Raw genomic sequence first — 18628 nt, 5'->3', positions numbered from 1 at the left:
TGAGATACATTATAAACTTCTGAATTTAACAATTTCGTATTGTTATTCTGTATTCACTCCCTCCCTAGACAATCTTTTGTTCACTAAATCACCTTCCTTCATCGCTACTCTATCACCCAATAATTCATTCTCTACTGTCATACTATCTCTCCTTCTTCACAGACTTTCTCTTTTGTTCTCACCTCTTCCCACCCCGTTCTCCTGCATCTTGAAACTTGCTTTTGCTGACTCTTACAGTTTTTGAAAGATGATCAACTTGAAATATTAACAAATACAGCCTGACCTGCCATGTAGTTCCAGTGTATTGTGTTTTATTTGTAATCACTAAGTGGGGTATATACGAGGCTGGGCTGATGCTGCCCTGCTAAAGAGTAATAAGTTCAATTATTATCAAATGCTGTCTGTGAGGAGGTTGGAATGTTACCTGTAACTGCACAGGTATTTCCTATTTCCTCCACGTCACAAAGTTGTACTAATAGATAAATTGCCTACTGCAATTTGCCCTTGTTTAGATCAGTGGCAGTAGGATGATAGAAATTGATAGGCAGGTGCCAGAAAATAAATTGTGAGAATTGGGGTAATGGGACTAGTATGTTTGTTCAGGGAGATTCTAAGGCCAAATAACCTCATATAAAGGAAGAAATATAAGAAATTACTTGTAAACAATCTTTAAAAAGCCCAAAAAAATCAGTTATTATTGTTATTTTAGTGTTAATGCATGCACAAAAGCGTTTAAATTGAGAAGAATACAATTGTATTCAATCTGTGGAACAACGTAAAAAAAAGAACTAGACTATGTGCATTTTTCATTGAAAACATTGAAAAGCAAAATTCTTCTTTAGTCCCCCACTCGCATCTTAAAGAGGGAAGAGGGATTGTTTTACATTGCAGACTACCTGATCAAATTCTCAACAAGCTCAACTAACCTGAGGGTTCAAGGAAGATTTTTTTTTAAAAATGCACAGTATCCATATTTAAAGAAATTATGAGTTTTACACTTTATTTCTTCAGAATATTAATCTCTGCAAACAAACTTTGAGATGACTTATCTTGACTTTAATTAACTATTTAGATGTAAATTTCTTTTTCTTCTTCGGATTGGGGGAAAGGGAGAATCGTGGCGGATGAGGTGGAATATAAACAGGTAAATTCAGTTCAAAGTACAAAAAATAACAGTAACACAAGAACTTTATACTGAAATCAGTATGGAAACACTGACTTTTATAGATGTACAATATGTAAAAAGTACTATTAATCACATTTTCTAATAGCTAACAAAATAAGAAACTGAACAGACTATTCTCTTTCATTTTATACTGCCTATATAAATAGATTTTTATATTACAATTTATCTCTTCATATAAATATTATAGAAATGTATTGTCTAACCACAAAAGATAATTACATCCTAACATTTATGACCGCATTGGAAACAAATTTAACTACATCAAAATCTATTATTTCCTACAACATTTACAGGTGGATATTGAATGTAAAAATGGATAGAACACTAAAGATCACCAATTCAAAATAACATTAATTTGAAAAGCAATCTGAACTACTTTGGGTGCAAACACAAATGTTAGTATCTTGTGAAATTACATCTCTTCAAGCTGTCGTCGCACTTTTTGCTCTGCACGTCTGTCTAAGGTCCTTTGACGGAAAGTAACAATAATGGCAAAGATTACACCCATCAAAACAACAATTCCTTCAAACTTCCAGAACTTCAGTTCCTCCAATTCAACTGAACGACAGCTGAGGGTCAAAGTGAAAACAAACTTAAGCAAAAATCGAAGTTTAATATTTCTAATAAATACCTTGTATCTAACATTAAAAAGAGTTGTTAAATTAATGGCACATGTAATGGTGGTTCTTATATAGAAATCAGATCGTAGTGAAATGTGTGACAGTCTATCATACAGCATGTTTTTCTACTTTCATCATAAGTGGAACAATTGCATCAGCAGAGGTTACAAACTTATCAGTTATGATCTTATTAAATAAGCTCGGAGGGACTGACTGGCCTTCTGTCTATAAACAACTCAAAATCTGAGCAGTGAAATCAAAACATAAATAGTAGGAAATATAACTCTTAGATACAACCATTTGAAATATTACATCCTATGATTTTCCTGTTTAATCACAAAGAACCAAGTCTCAGTTAACCTTTTTTAAAAAAGAACAATATATAGACAGATCTTAGAAAGACTGAACAAGCTAAAGCTGAATCAAGCTGCTCAATACATAGCTCCGCTACTAAATGGCTTTGACATTCAGGAACACTCCCTATCCATACCAACTTAACTGTTCCAAATCTAGCTACTAATATTAACCCAACATGTATATCTCCAAGAAAATAAAGGTATAAAGAAGGGAGTATCCATAAAGACGAGGAATGATAAAGCATGATTCACAATATTATGTAAATTAACTACTTTTGTTTTAAATGGTCAAAAACTGAAAGAGGGTGTACTATACAGAAATAACATATTCTGAATGTTTCATTAGGGTTTACAATTTCCCATTTACCTTTACACTACGGCATCAGACTACGCACGTAATGGGTAAAGGCATGACATAGTAGTTCAGTTATATGACTGGTAATCCACAGAATCAGGATTGAATCCCACCAAAACTGCTGTAGAATTTACATTTAGTAAATAAACTGAATTAGGAATAAAACCCCAACTAGTCTGTACATGGAGGCTACTGGATTATCTTTAAAACTCCATCTGGTTCATTAATGTCTTTTAGGGAAGGAAAATGCCACTCTTACCAGGTCTGGTCCTCATATGATTCCAGACTCATGTAGTTGACTATTTACTCGGTTGAACCAATACTACTACATTTAACTGGATGGATCACTTGGCATCGCTAGGCATCAAAATCAAACATGGCAAAGTTGTTCCCAAGTAATTAAACTTACAAATTCCTCCTCATACACTTCTATGGAAACTGGGAAAGCTGTTCCACAGTCTAGTTCAAGTGACAGCCTGATATAGTTACACTTATGGTACATTCCTCACTTTCAATGTGCGTGATTCTCCATTACAATTGCTAAGAACCTTCTATTCCACTGACAGGGAAGATCCAGAGAGATGGTGGCACAAAGGCAGGGGGTGTGGATCTTGGAATCAAGATCGACTCCAGACCTATTTAAGTCTCATGGCTTTCTGCTCATAAATCAGAACAGGATCATGAACTGGAACAGATTAACAAGTCTTCATTACACACTAAACTTACAATCTGTGGATCAGCATTCTTGTGAGGTCAAACCAGTTTTCATGGGATTATTGGTAAACATTGAATATTCCTCCAGGACCTTCCCCAATGTTGGCTATTAAATCCTGTATATCACACATTAGATGTCTTGCAATGGCAAGGAGTGAAATATCAATAGTTGGTGTGCAGCTGACTTGAAGAACCTGGGTCTTTTTTTTTTGGTTAGCTAATATCTATTATTCATCAATGTATATAAACTTACACCCATTTTGCATATTATTTCTATGTATGTGCCTTTCCAAGTCCTATAATCACCAGTGTTTTAAGTCAGTTAAGAAAACAATTGATGTATGGCAAGTAATGTGACCCAAGCCAGGGTCTGAAGATTAGTGTACATTTGGAGCTGGGACTGGCAGCTTGGACTATGTGTGTGCTGAGAATCTGGATCAGTAACATTAGTGGTCAGGATTGTGGTAGATTTACAGCCAAAACAAGTCAGGTATATACATAGTGAAAAATATCCAAAGATAGTCAATTTCTGCTCTATAAGACTGCAGTCATCCAAAAGCAAATCGAAGCTGTTTTGACAAGCTGAAATATACAAGGTAAGGCGAAACAAACATGGGAATTAGTGTACAGGTGTCCCCCCCCCCTTTTAAAAGGTAGCGCGTTCCTATGAAACCTTTCTTAAGCCGAAATGGTGTAAAGTGAAGAACCATTAACTTATATGGGAAAAATTTTCGTAAAAGCGAAAATCCTCTTTGTAATGTGAAAACAAGTAACTAATGTAGGTCTTCTGTAAAAGCAAAGAGGAGTAAAGCGAACATTCGTAAAGCGGGGGAGGCCTGTATTCATGGAAGGTATGATCACTGTGCTTCATTGCAGTCTTGGTGTCTTTTTGTTATCAACATCATTATGAGCCATGTTATATGATGTAGGCAATCATGGTTCCATGACTACGATTGTTCTTGGCAAATTTTTCTACAGAAGTGGTTCGTCATTATTTTCTTCTGGGCAGTATCTTTACAACACAGGTGACCATTATCAGTACTCTTATCAGCCATTATCAGTAATCTTCAGAGATTGACTGCCTGGTGTCAGTCAGTGGTCGCATAACCAGCACTTGTGATATGCACCAGCTGCTCATACAACCACCCACACCTGTTCCCATGGTTTCACATGACCTTGACTGGGGGATGGGCTAAGCAGATGCTACACTTTGCCCAAGGGTGATGTGCAGGCTAGCAGAGGGAAGGGGAGCCTAACACTTGCATTGGTAGAGACCTATCTCCAGCCCACCACCCGGGTTATCAACAGCAAATCTTAATATCACTAAGCCTCCTAGATAATGATGACTTGCAATATACTGTAAATTTAACAATTATGTATTTTTATATTCCAATTATCCAACAGCAATATGTAAAATCAAAAGTTACCAATGACCATTATTATATTAACATACAATAAACGCATGCAAATAAAACACAGCCAAGAAAGAGGATTTATAGCAGTTTATAACCTCATTCTCTACCACTACATGATGTATAACAAGGAAGACATGTGTGGATGCAATTTAAATGTTGTAAACTCTGCTGAAACATCAAATATAACAAAACAATAAAGAAATTGGAGCTTGCCACCAGATCAGAAATTCAAATAGCATCACGATCCAATAATAATAAAATGAAATTTACTGATTAAGAAGGCTTTCAAATGTGATACCTTACTAAAACAAACCAGCACACCAACCAGATTGAAACTTTGAGCTGCCTTACCTTCTATACCTCTGGTCTTCGGCACACTTTACCTCTTCAGTAAAACCAGTAAACCTACATTCAGGATGCACAGTCTGCATAATATTAGATAATAGGTTATGGAATAGCAGTAAGATTTTAAAAGCAATTCATTACTTTGTTAAACCAAAAACAATCAAAAACCTAGACAAAAAATTGGATTTCTTAGAATATGGTTTGTGGAACATACTGCAGGCTTGTTACACATTTGTAAACTGTGTGTTTTCTCAATGAACACTAGATTTATATTTAAATCTGTTTCTAATTTCATCATTTGTTTCACCAGCATTCATCAGAATAGATGATAGGTTTTACCACATGCAATTAATAAAAAGAAAATAGTGTAATTGTCCAATATAACAATTTTCTCTGCTAATCTTTCTTTGCATAACCAGAAACAGCAGTCGATCAGAAAACTGATTGAACTGCAAACACTGGAATCTGAAACAAAAACATAAAAGCTGGAAGAATTCAGCTGGTCGAATAGCATCTATGGAGAGAGAAAAAAATGCTTTGAAACAAGGACCCTTTCTTAGAAATGAACAATTGAGCAACACATGCAGAAGAGCCTATAATTTTAATAGACAGACAAGCTGGGATTCAAAATCCTAACCTTCTCATTGGAATTAGATTGTCTAAGTGCTGCATGCATAATGCTACAATTCTGTACTATTTCATGATGGTAAAATTAACGTAGTTAACTTCAGGAATTACATATCTTTGTGTAAGAGTAAACCTTTAAGGCATATATGCAATCTTTCTACGTGCTCATCTTTGTTCACATATTTTCATTCACCTTCCATTTTTCAGTTGGCTGTTACCTACAGATCTGATTCCAAAGTTTTCCAGATGCTGAAGGGACTATGAAATAAAATTTTAACTCGACTGTTCTGAAAAGACAGAACAGGTAGTGTCTTTCATGATATCTGCACGCCAAAGAACACTTCACAGTGAATTAAGTAATTTTAAAAGTTCACTTCCATTGCACTGTAGAAAACATGGCAGACAATTGACGTTAAACAAGATCCCTCCCCAAAGGATTAATTTTAGTATCTTTTTTAAGTGATGTTGAATGGGAGGCAAAAAAAACAAGAAAGAAATGTAAATTAGAATGTTAAGTCAATGAGTATTTGAAGAAAAACAAAAAGGAAAGAAAGCTACTGTTAATCAATGTACCTCAGTTGAGCTAAACAATCAGATAAAATTTTCAGGAATCTAATAGCAGATCAACAGAGATAAAAGCCTACATACTCTGGAATCTGGAGCAAGAAACAATTTGCTGGAGGAACTAAACAGGTTATGCAATATATGTGGGAGGAAAGAAATTGTTGACTTTCAGGTTAAAACCTGCATCAGGGCCTACAACACAACATATTTAACCAAGCATTTTGGTCATATCAAGCTTAGTTGTATTTGAGCATAAGCAAAAGCACTAACTATTTATCTTCACCAATATTTCAACAGCCAATAATGATTTGGGAAACTGCTGTTTTGTACAATGTTCCAAACAGTATAAAGAACCATTGGTAACAAATTGGTTAATTAAAGATGTATGTCATCATGATACAATATCCCTACTTTTAAGACGTCTGTTTAGAATATCCACTCATAGAAAACTTATCATTCCACTACTCAAGGACAAGAAATATTTGAATATCATACACACACACACACACACACACACACACAATACCTTTTCGTAATCAGTGCAAGGTCTACATTCTCTTAGAATGCTGTATTCTTCATATTCCCAGCAAGGTCTTGATTGCAAAATATTTGCTGTTTAATTCATAAATAAAATATATTTATAATATTACTTAGTAAATTTTGAAAAATAACATCTTTAAACAAATTACCAAATCAATTTCTTCCTATCCACCTTACAGAAAATTCTAGAAAATTTACCTTTTGGGTCAACAGAATGATAGAGTACAGCTCATAAGTCAACAGCTAACTTTTAGAGAAATTTGCTTTAGCAATTACCAACACATGACAGATACTAAACCTGTGAATATGGGGCTAAGCAAGTAGCAGAGAAATAAAGTCATAGAACAGCACAGCATAGAAACAGGCCCTTCAGCCCATCCAGTCAGTTTCAAAGCATTTAAACTGCCTATTCCCATTGACCTGCACCGGGACCACACCCCTCCACTCCCCTACCATTCATGTACCTATCCAAAATTCCCTTAAACGCTAAAATCAAACTCATATGCACCACTTGTGCTGGCAGCTTGTTCCATGCTCTCGTGGCCCTCTGAGTGAAGAAGTTTCCCCTTAAACTTTTCACCTTCCACCCTTAACCCACGACCTCTAGCTGTAGGCCCACCTAACCTCAATAGAAAAAGCCTGTTCGCATTTAACTGTTCTATACCCCTCATAATGTTGTATACCTCTATCAAATCTCCTCTCAATCTTCTATGCTCCAAGGAGTGAAGTCCTAATCTATTCAATCTTTCCTTATAACTCAGGTCCTCCAGACCTGGCAACATCCCTGTAAACTTACTTTGTACTTTTTCAAGCTAAGCTATATCTTTCCCGTATGTAGGTGACCAAAAGATAGAAGATGGAAGGAGTATGAAATTGAATTCCACAAAACTTGAAATAAACTCCAGGGAACACAGGAAAAAAAGAAATCATATAAAGTTTTTCCTTGAAGTGCTCAATTCATGTTAAATTTAAGATTCTTTGTGCTACATAAATCTATGTATATAAATATAATGATAAAAATAATGATAAGCTTTATGAGAGATGACAAACTTCCATTGCAATAAAATGGAAGATTAAAATAGTAAATTAATTAGTAAAATTCCTATTCCTGCCCTGTTCCCTTATCAAATAAATCTCTTCTCTCTTGATTATGCTGCCTTGTCCTTTTACATTCTTCCTTATTCTTATGTTAATCTTTTTTTGTCAATTAGTAAATACAATCTTTCGGTGTTGGCGCGTGGTCAAATGGTTAAGGCGTTCGTCTAGTGATCTGAAGGTTGCTAGTTCGAGCCTTGGCTGAGGCTGTGTGTGTCCTTGAGTAAGGCACTTAATCAAACATTGCTTTGCGAGGACACCGGTGCCAAGCTGCTTGGGTCCGAGTGCCCTTCCTTTGGACAACATCGGTGGCGTGGAGAGGGGAAGGCTTGCAGCTTGGGCAACTGCCGGTCTTCCATTAAAAAAAACCTTGCCCAGGCTTGCGCCCTGGAAATCCATGGTCTATCGAGACTAATGGAGGCCTACCTACAATCTTTCGACAGAAAAACTGAACCAACTTTCTAAAGAGAGATAAAATAATCCAGCAAACATGAGGAAATCTGTAGATGCTGGAAATTCAAACAACACACACAAAATGCTGGTGGAACACAGCAGGCCAGGCAGCATCTATAAGGAGAAGTACTGTCGACGTTTCGAGCCAAGACCCTTCGTCAGGACTAACTGAAAGGAAAGATAGTAAAAGATTTGAAAGTAGTGAGGGGAGGGGGAAATGCAAAATGATAGGAGAAGACCGGAAGGGGTGGATGAAGCTAAGGGCTGGAAAGGTAATTGGTGAAAGTGATACAGAGCTGGAGAAGGGAAAGGATCATGGGACAGGAGGTCTCGGGAGAAAGAAAGGGGGAGGGGGGGAAGCACCAGAGGGAGATGGAGAACAGGCAGAGTGATGGGCAGAGAGAGAGAACAAAAACAAACAACTAAATATGTCAGGGATGGGGTAAGAAGGGGAGGAGGGGCATTAACAGAAGTTAGAGAAGTCAATGTTCATGCCATCAGGTTGGGGGCTACCCAGCCAGTATATAAGGTTGTTGTTCCTCCAACCTGAGTTTGGATTCATTTTGACAGTAGAGGAGTCCATGGATAGACATATCAGAATGGGAATGGGACGTGGAATTAAAATGTGTGGCCACTGGGAGATCCTGCTTCCCCTGGCGGACCGAGCGCAGGTGTTCAGCGAAATGGTCTCCCAGTCTGCGTCGGGTCTCATCAATATGTAAAAGGCCACACCAGGAGCTGAACACCTACGCTTGGTCCGCCAGAGGAAGCAGGATCTCCCAGTGGCCACACATTTTAATTCCACGTCCTATTCCCATTCTGATATGTCTATCCATGGCCTCCTCTACTGTCAAAATGAATCCAAATTCAGGTTGGAAGAACAACACCTTATATACCGGCTGGGTAGCCTCCATCCTGATGGCATGAACATTGACTTCTCTAACTTCCATTAATGCCCCTCCTCCCCTTCTTACCCCATCCCTGACATATATAGTTATTTGTTTTTTTTCTCTCTCTCTGCCTATCACTCTGCCTGTTCTCCATCTCCCTCTGGTCCTTCCCCCCCCCCCCCCACCTTTCTTTCTCCTGAGGCCTCCCGTCCCATGATCCTTTCCCTTCTCCAGCGCTGTATCATTTTCACCAATCACCTTTCCAGCTCTTAGCTTCATCCCACCCCCTCCGGTCTTTTCCTATCATTTCTCATTTCCCCCTCTACTTTCAAATCTCTTACTATCTTTCCTTTCAGTTAGTCCTGACGAAGGGTCCTGGCCCAAAACGTCAACAATGCTTCTCCCTATAGATGCTGCCTGGCTTGCTGTGTTCCACCAGCATTTTGTGTGTGTTGTTTAAAATAGTCCAGCTTTGCCTTTGTTTATTCATTCACAGAATATGGATGATGCAGCCAATGCCAGCATCTATTGCCTAGTCATAACTGCCTCTGAGTGGAGGACGCAGTTAAAGTTCAACTTATTTTGAGAAGCTGGAGTCACATACAGGTCAGGCAAGGTAAGGCTGGCAGATTTGTAGAACATGCATGCAAAACATTAATGAACTTTGTACATCTTTAATGATAATTAGCTTGTTGTGGAGACCAACTTATTTTAAATTCAGGTTAATTTAATTACTTCAAAGTTCACACTAAATTTATTATCCAAATACATATTGAATATATTACTATATGATATCATATGCCTCCTTTAAATTCATCTTTTTGCAGGCATTTACATGAAAAAATACTGTAGAATTTTCAAAAAACTATAAACAAAGACTGTTGAATACCAAATTGCAAAAGAAGACAGTGCAAACAAAAATAATACTGAGAACATATGTTGTCAAAAGACCTGTGAGTGAGTTGATAGGTTGTAGAATCGTTTCAGAATAGTAGGTGTGAATAGTTATCCACGCCAGTTAAGGAGCCTCGTGGTTGTAGGACAATAACTGATCCTTTACCTGGTGACATACAACCTATGGCAACTGTGCCTCTTGCCTGATAGTAGTAGCAAAAAGAGGGTTTAGATTTCCCAGCTGGTGGATTTAATTGGATCTAAATTACCCAGATGGTAAAGCAGAATTCAAACTCATGTCTCTGAACAATGATCCAGGACTCTGATTATTAGTCCGGTGACATAACCACTATATTCCACTATACTTTTGGCCATTTTCCAATGAGTATGCAGGGTGGAGTATTTGCATTTCCTATAACACTCAAAATTAGTGTTTCTATCTCCCATGGCTCTTAATGTCCCATTGAGTACATCCCCCACTGGACCATTTGAAATGTGAGAAGTTGCATAACACAGAATTCTGGTTGCAGTTCCATTGGGTAAAAAGTCTATTCCAAGACCCATGATCACAGAGAAGCCCTCCCCTCCACTAAGCACATCTACAAAGAGGGCTGTTGCAGGAAAGCAACATCCATCGTCAAGGATCCCCACCATCCAGGCTGCTGCCATCAGGAAGGAAGTACAAGAGCCTTCAGTCCCACACCACCAGGTTCAGGAAGTTATTAGCCCTCAACCATCAGGTTCCTGATCCAGAGAGGATAACGTCACTCACCCAGTACTGCAGTGATTCCACAATCTACCATAGACTCACTTTCGAGAACTCTATAACTCACGGTCTCAATATTTATTACTTATTATTAATATTGCTTTTTTTTTTTCTTTTTTGTATTTACACATTGGTTGTTCCCCACCATGGTTCGTTTGCAGTTTTTGACTGATTCTATAGTGTTTCTTTGTACTTAATGTGACTGCCTGCAAGAACACAAATCTCAGGGTAGTATATGGTGACATATAGTATGTACTTTAATAGTACATTTACTTTGTACTCTGAATTTATATGATAATCATCAACTGTTACTGTACTGCATTAGTATACATTTTGCTGACCATAAGATACAGGAACAGAATTAGGCCATTTGGCCCAATGAAATGCTCTGCCATTTCATCATGTCTGGTCAACTTTCCCTCTCAGCCCCAATCACCTGCTTCTATCAATCTCTACCTTAAATACACCCAATGACTTGGCCTCCACAGCCACCAGTGACAACAAATTCCTTATTGTTCTAAAGGGACACCCCTCTATTCTGAGGCTGTGTCCTCTTGTCTATACCCCTCCATCATAGGAGACATCCTCTCCATATCCACTCTACCGATGCCTTTCAGCCATTCAATTGGCTTCAATGAGGCTCCAGTGAGTACAGGCCCAGAGCCGTCAAACACTCTTCATATGATAAGCCTTTCAATCCCAGAATCTTTTTTGTGAACCTCCTTTGAACTTCTCCAGTGTCAGCACATCCTTTCTTAGAAAAGACACCCAAAACTGCTCACAATACTGCAAGTGAAGCCTCACCAGTCTCAACATTACATCCTTGTTTTTATATTCTGTCCCTCTTGAAATGAATACTAACATCACATTTGCCTTCTTCACCCACCTACTCAACCTGCAAATTAACGTTTAAGGAATCCTGCACAAGGATTCCAATGTCCTACTGCACCTCAGGTTTTTTGAATTTTCTCTCCATGTAGAAAACAGTTTTCCCTTTTATTACTTCTTCAAAAATGCAAGACCATACATTTCCCAACACATCCTCTCTACTTCCTCCAAACTACCTATCCTTGAACTATCTTGATATCGTCCGCAACATTTGCCACAAAGCCATCAATTCCATCATCCGACTCAATGACATATAATGTAAAAAGAAGTCGAAACCAAGACCCATGTGAAACATGAGTATTCACTGGCAGCCAACCAGAAAAAGCTCCCTTTATTACAACTCTTTGCTTCTTGCCAATCAGCCACTGCTCTATCCATGCTAGCATCTTTCCTGGAATATCATTGGCTCTTAACTTATTAAGCAGCCTCATGTGTCACATCTTGTCAAAGGCCTTCTGAAAATCCATGTACTCAACATCCCCTAATTCTCCTTTGTCTACCCTGCTTGTTACTTCTTCAAATAATTCCAACAAACTTGTCAGGCAAGATATTCCTTTGAAGAGAGCATACTGACTACAGCCTATTTTATCACATGCCTCCAAGTTCTCTGAAACCACATCGATAACAATCTATTCCAACATCTTCCTAACCATTGAGGTCAGACTAACTGGCCTATAGTTTCTTTTCTTCTGCCTCCCTCCCTTCTTGAAGGGAGGAGTGACATTTGCAATTTGCAAAATAATATACTTATCCATTTACTTGTGTTAAGAGCCACTGCATTGAAACTTTCACAAAGAATTCTATACACAGTGCATGTTTGTCAACAAGGCTAGATCCCAGTTTTACATAAAAATGTAACAATTCTCTTGTGTACAGTAGATTCTGGTTAATTCAGATACAACAGGATCAGTACATTTTGGCCCAACTGAGTGGCTGCCCCAATTAGCCGACGTTTCACAAAAATAGTTTTCAAAAAGTATAAAAAAGACAAACTACTGTTTAACTGAGTAACAAATTATGTACTTAAATTCAGAACAAATTAGAACAAAACCAATGCTACCGGCAATACCATAAAACAATGTATTAGTTCTTAATAGTTATCAACAGAGGAATTCTTCCAGTGTACAATGCTATATTCTTTTGACTGACTGTTAATAAATAAAATCAGCGCAAATACCTGGTGCAAATACAAAGCCTTCACACAATGCATTTGACGATTGCATCCTCAAAATCTTCATTTTCATTGTAACATTCAAGAGGATTGTTGATAATTTCAAATTCTTCATAATTTCTAACTAGTTGGATTAGTGAAATTGCTTCATTTTCATTCCTGCCCGATTCTGGTATCTCCAAGCCTGAATGCTTGAAACCACAGTAATCAAAACATATCTATATTGTCTTGCTGATTATTTCAGTGAAATTACCTCTTTTTGAACACAAACGCATGCAGATGATGCTATTTAAAAACTCTTCTGTTTGAGCATGGTATAATGTCTAATGGGCACACAAGTCCATGTGACTGATGCTAGTTAGAACCTGTTCTGCAACTGTCTCCTGTCCCAATTAAGCAGCATAGCGTCCCAAATAAGCAGCTGCCTCCATTAACAGATAGTCCAATTAACTGGAATACACTCTATTTACATTACATCTAAGGTTCAGATTTACGAGGGTGTAATTTTTGCAATCATATTACATATCAAAGGAGAACAAATAACATTGAATTGATTTACCAGAAGCAACTTAATCACAGAAAACAATACACTTTAGACTGTATTTTGAAATGTGCAGATGCTATCAAATGAAAGAGGCAAAATTAGGAGGGAGAGATATGTGAAAATGGAGACCACTTCCTTAAGCAACTTACTATAAATACTGATGGAAAAGATGATGACTGTTCAACCTGAAATGTGGACTTGGTTCTCTGCACATTCACTGCTGGAGATGCCAAGTATTCCCAGAAATGTCTGTTTTTAAATATCTCTAATAAATGGCATTGCAGGTAAGCTCAGTATCTATTACGTATCTTTAGTTGCTCAGTTAGTGATCTGGATCTGTATATCAAATCTGCTTCTACAATTGCAATTAGTGTTTTTTTTATTCATTTGTGGATATGGGAAGATCACAGAAAAGGGTAGCATTTATTGTCCACCTCTTACTGTTCTTGAGAAATAGTAGCAAGTTTTGGAACTACTGTAATCCAAATGAAGGTACTCCTACTGTATTTATAGAGAGTTCCGTGAGTTACAACTAGTGACAAAGAACTAGTAATATACTTCTATATCATAATAATCAATTTAAGTGGTCCTTTCCAGTCATGATGAAGGGTCTTGGCCTGAAACGTCAACTTTTATACATTCCATAGATGCTGTCTGACCTGCTGATTTCCTCAGAATTTCCCACATCTGTAGAATCTCTTATTTATGAATTGTTGCTCCACTGTGAAGGCTCTTCAAGATAAGCCTACCCTGAAGAAGTTTAACTCTTCTCTTCAATGGGAGTTCTGTGAGATCCTCTGTGATCTAGGCTGCTCTCCAATGCTTTGACCATGTACTCACCCAGACTTGCTACCACAGCCACCCATCCTTCCTGGTGCCATTCTCCCATGGTTCACTCCTATAAGATTCCTTACTCTCCAGCCCATTACCTTTCCCATCCACCTGGCTTCATCCTTCCCCTCCTTCCACCTTTTTATTAATCTACCCCACCTCTTTTCCAGTCCTGATGAAGAGGCCCAAAACAACAATTGTTTATTCATTTCTATAGATGCTGCCTGACCTGCAGTGTTCCTCCAGCATTTTGTGTATTTTGCTCTGGATGTCTAGCATCTGCACCTGCAGGATTTCTTGTGTTTATGAATCCTCCTATTTCTACAGCTCATTTTGACTTTGTCCTTCTTGCTGGGATGAGTCTCATGTTTGAAAGATTGTGGAGCATGATGTGTACTGCCTTTTGTAGATGGTACATTTGGTAATTATGGGTTGTCTGTGGCTGGTTAATTTGACAACCACCTTTCACAGCTAGGCATGACAGGACTGCAGATTTCTTAACTTTTCTGTGAGTTGTTGGATTGCAGCTTCAGGTTGGTCTGTCTGAACTTTTCTGAGACTATCCCATATAGCAGCATGGGAGTGGCACGTGATGAACAGTGTCCTTAGTGTGAAATAATAACAACTTTATTCATAGAACACTTTTCATACAGATGACGGCAGGACTTAGTCTCTCCAAAATTATTCTATGGCCACTTTTATCAAACAGACATTTGCAACTGCAACAGGCAAGTGAGCTGGGATGAGGTCATGTAAGTTTATCTCTCATGTCAGTTCACTCATTATGTACCAAAGATTCCATTTGGCATGGCAAGCTCAGACAATGATGATGCTAATAAGTCACTTTTAATGATGGGCATTAAAGTCCCTGAATCCAAGAGCTATGAACACAACTATTATTGGGACAATTTCAGAGGGTGATAAAATGGTGTACAGAAGAGAGATAGATCAGCTGGTTGAGTGGTTGCACTCAACGTCCGCAAGACCAAGCAATTGAGTGTGAACTTCAGGAAGAGGAAGTCGAGGGAACATACACCAGTGCTCATCAGGGATAAGCATGGAAAGGGTGAGCAGTTTCAAGTTACTGGGTGTCAGCATCTCTGAAGATCTGTCCTGGGCCCAACATATTACAAAGAAGACTCGACAGTGGCTATAATTCATCAGGAGTTTTATAAAACTTGGTATGACACCAATGACTCATAAATTTCTACAGTTGTTCTGTGAAGAGCATTCTAACTGGTTACATCACTGTCCTATATGGAGGAGCCACTGCACAGGAGAGGAAAAAGCTGCAGAAATTTGCAAACTCGGCTAGCTCTATCATGGGCACTAGCCTTCCCAGCATCAAGGCTGTCTTCAAAAGACGATGCCTCAAAAAGGCGGCATCCATCATTAAGGACCTCATCACCCAGGACATAGCCTCTTCTCATTGTGACCAACAAGAAGGTGGTATAGGAGCCTGAAGACACACGCTCAATGCTTTTGGAACAGCTTCTTCCCCTCTGCCCATCAGATTTCTGAATGGATAATGAACCCATGTACACTACCTCAATGTTTTTGCTTTCTTTGCACTACTTAATGTTTAAAAATATATCACTTATTGTAATTTATAGCTTTACTAAATTATGCATTACAATATACTGCTGTCACAATACAAATTTCATGACATATGTCAGTGATACTAAACCTGATTCTGAATTTAATTACCTCTAGTAAATAAACCTAGCCAGAAATTGTAATGGAGGAGTAGGAGACATTGGATGCAAGCTACAATATAGTGAGCATAGTCTGTTGCTCTCCCAGTTTAGACACAAATTCCAAACCATATGGAGCAAAGTGTTTGAATCTGCTGCCTAAACCAATCACAGATCCATTAAGCTTTATTTTCAGCGTTTCAACATAGAATTAAATACAAAAGATAGGCTTGCTTCGGTCACTTTTGAGAGAAGCTAAGGCCACACAAAGGCAAGGACAGGGTTGAAAGACAAGCAAATGTATTTTTTATTACACAAGATTTTGGATTTTCTTTTTAAATTCCATATTACTTAATTAACAAATATCCTAGTTCCAGTGGTAGCATTTAAACAAGGCTCTGGATTGTACTCCAATTCTCTGGTAATCTAACCACTTTGTTTATTCTTCCAACATCTTTGTTATTTTGTCAGGCCAATGACAGATACTCTGTCCAAGATCAGTACAGCATTGGAGGTGGCCGTTCATCCAGCAAGCCTGTGTCAGCTTCAAATATAACAACTCTTTCCCTTTAACTCTGAAAAATATTCCCTAATTAGTAGATATCTAATTCCCATTAAAAGCCACATTTTGGTTGTGTTTGTAAAACCTTTGAAAGTCATGCATTCCAACTCTTAAACTCTCCCTTGTAGCTTTTGCCTAAAATTTAAATCTGTGCCCTCTGGTCTTTAAAGTATGTGCTAATGTGATCTTCTCTTTATTTACTCTATTTAAACCATTCACGATCTTGCACATCTCTATTAACTTGTCACTATTTTTTTACTCTATCAAAAACATTCTAATCCAAATTACTCATCATGAAAAACTGTTCACACAAAACTATTCAGCAACCTCTCTAGTACCTGCACAACTTTCATATCTAGCGATCAGAATTGACACATTACTCCTATTGTGGCCTATTCAATATCTTGCAGAATACTATATGGATTTCAACATTAAACTTCTGTCATCCAAATCTTCTAAGTTGAATTATATTAATTCAGATTATTTATTTACTTACTTGCTTATTTATTTATTTGGGGATACAGAGCAAAACAGGCCCTTCCGGCCCAACAAGCCACACTGCCCAACAACCCACCCATTTAATCTTTGCCTTATCACAAGACAATTTACAATGACTACTCACTGGTACATCTTTGGATTGCTTTAGGAAATTGAAGCACCCCAGGACACCCATGCATCCACAGGAAGAATGTACATACCTCTTAAATTTTTTTTTAATTTCAAAATTTTCCAATGGTACCTGCTTCTATACCTTACTATATTTTTATTCATCTTTCAAAAAAGTGTAAAAATGTTGATACAACTTGTCACTTGACTGTTATTTACCTCTGATCTTCTGTAGGCTTTCAATATCAAATCTCTGTAGTCTAAGTTTTGTAAGTTGAATTCTATCATTCCAAAGTTGTTTTCAATTGTACATATGTTTTAGTATTTTAAGTTATATTTTTATTCATATTTCAAAAAACAAGTTTTATTACAACTTGCTACCTTACTATTACTTACTTGTATTCTTTTGTGACTGCAATGGCATGGCTTCACATATCCTGAAAGAATGCAGATAGTAAATAGAACAAAATTTAACCATTACAAATGAGCAAATTGCTTGCTTTGTTAACTTTGAAAATTCATAAGAAATCAAAAGTTATTTAAACTAGCTGGTTTTATAATCCATTGAGCAAAGCTGGAAATGTGGCAGACATTTTGAACTAAATTGCACTTTCTTTCAGCACAATGGATTACATACAATGAAGTATTTCTGGTAAAACAGCATGAAACCTACTTACAAACCCAACTTGACTTGAAACATTTACTCTGTTCCTCTTTTCATAGATTCTTCCTGCCCTGCTGATTATTTCCAACCCATTATTCCTGTCTCATATTTATAGCATCTGAAATCTAATTGTTTTCACAACCATATTAGTTATAGCTTAAAATCTCTCATCAATATCTTAACACTAGATACTGTATTTATTTAACTGCATTGTGTAAATGGGAGACAATGCCAATGAATTGCCTCTGAACATAGTATTCCTCTTTTTTTCTAAGTCTAAAAGTCAAAATATGTATATGTCACTAAATACTAGCTTGAGAATCATTCTCTTGTAGGCATTTACATGAAAATAAAGAAATACAAGAGAAGTTATGAAAAACTATACATAAAGACAGACAAAGGAGTAATGTGCAATTGAAGGCAATTTGTGCAAATTAAAAATAAACAAATACATAACAATGAGAACATGAACTGTAGAGTCCTTGAAAGTGAGTCCGAATTTTGCAGTGTGAGGTTGGTTCAGGAGCCTGATTTTTGTAGGGTAATAACTGTTCCTGGACCTGATGGTGTGGGGCCACCACCAGATTTTTATTTGATTTATGTAGTCCTTCTCGAAAAAGCAAATATCGAGACCTTGAGACGTTTTATAGCTCACTAACTTTGTATAAGGTTCTAAGATATACAAGTTAATCTATATACTGTAAGTTTACAGTCCCTTTGGGGTTTACCTGGTTCAGCATGTCAAATATTATCAGTGCCACTATATCAGATTAATGCTTCCTCTCATAATGGATGGAAAGGACAATGAAAATATACAAATCGAAAATCTGTAATGGCGCGCAAGGTGC

At 37.5% G+C, this 18628-nt stretch overlaps 1 protein-coding gene across 3 annotated transcripts in view; it reads right to left on the bottom strand.

Moving 5' to 3' along the window:
* The window catches only part of lmnb1 (lamin B1), a 68857-nt gene that overhangs the window by 44232 nt on the left and 5997 nt on the right, over positions 1-18628 (bottom strand). For 2 of the 3 annotated variants that reach the window (XM_059969690.1, XM_059969689.1), the window contains exons 3-6: positions 17513-17553; positions 12886-13070; positions 6709-6794; positions 4998-5071 (exon numbers count right to left, since the gene is read on the bottom strand). The gene's annotated coding sequence lies outside the window, so the exon portion shown is untranslated. Of the gene's footprint in view, positions 1-1602; positions 1739-4997; positions 5072-6708; positions 6795-12885; positions 13071-17512; positions 17554-18628 lie in introns of those variants that run through there. The other variant, XM_059969691.1, reaches the window with a different exon arrangement.

The sequence above is a fragment of the Hypanus sabinus genome, chromosome 5, assembly GCF_030144855.1.
Source record: "Hypanus sabinus isolate sHypSab1 chromosome 5, sHypSab1.hap1, whole genome shotgun sequence".
In the NCBI taxonomy this organism is placed as follows: Eukaryota; Metazoa; Chordata; class Chondrichthyes; order Myliobatiformes; family Dasyatidae; genus Hypanus; species Hypanus sabinus.
The sequence above is the reverse complement of the archived record's forward strand: the minus strand, read 5'-3'. Positions and strand labels throughout refer to the sequence as shown.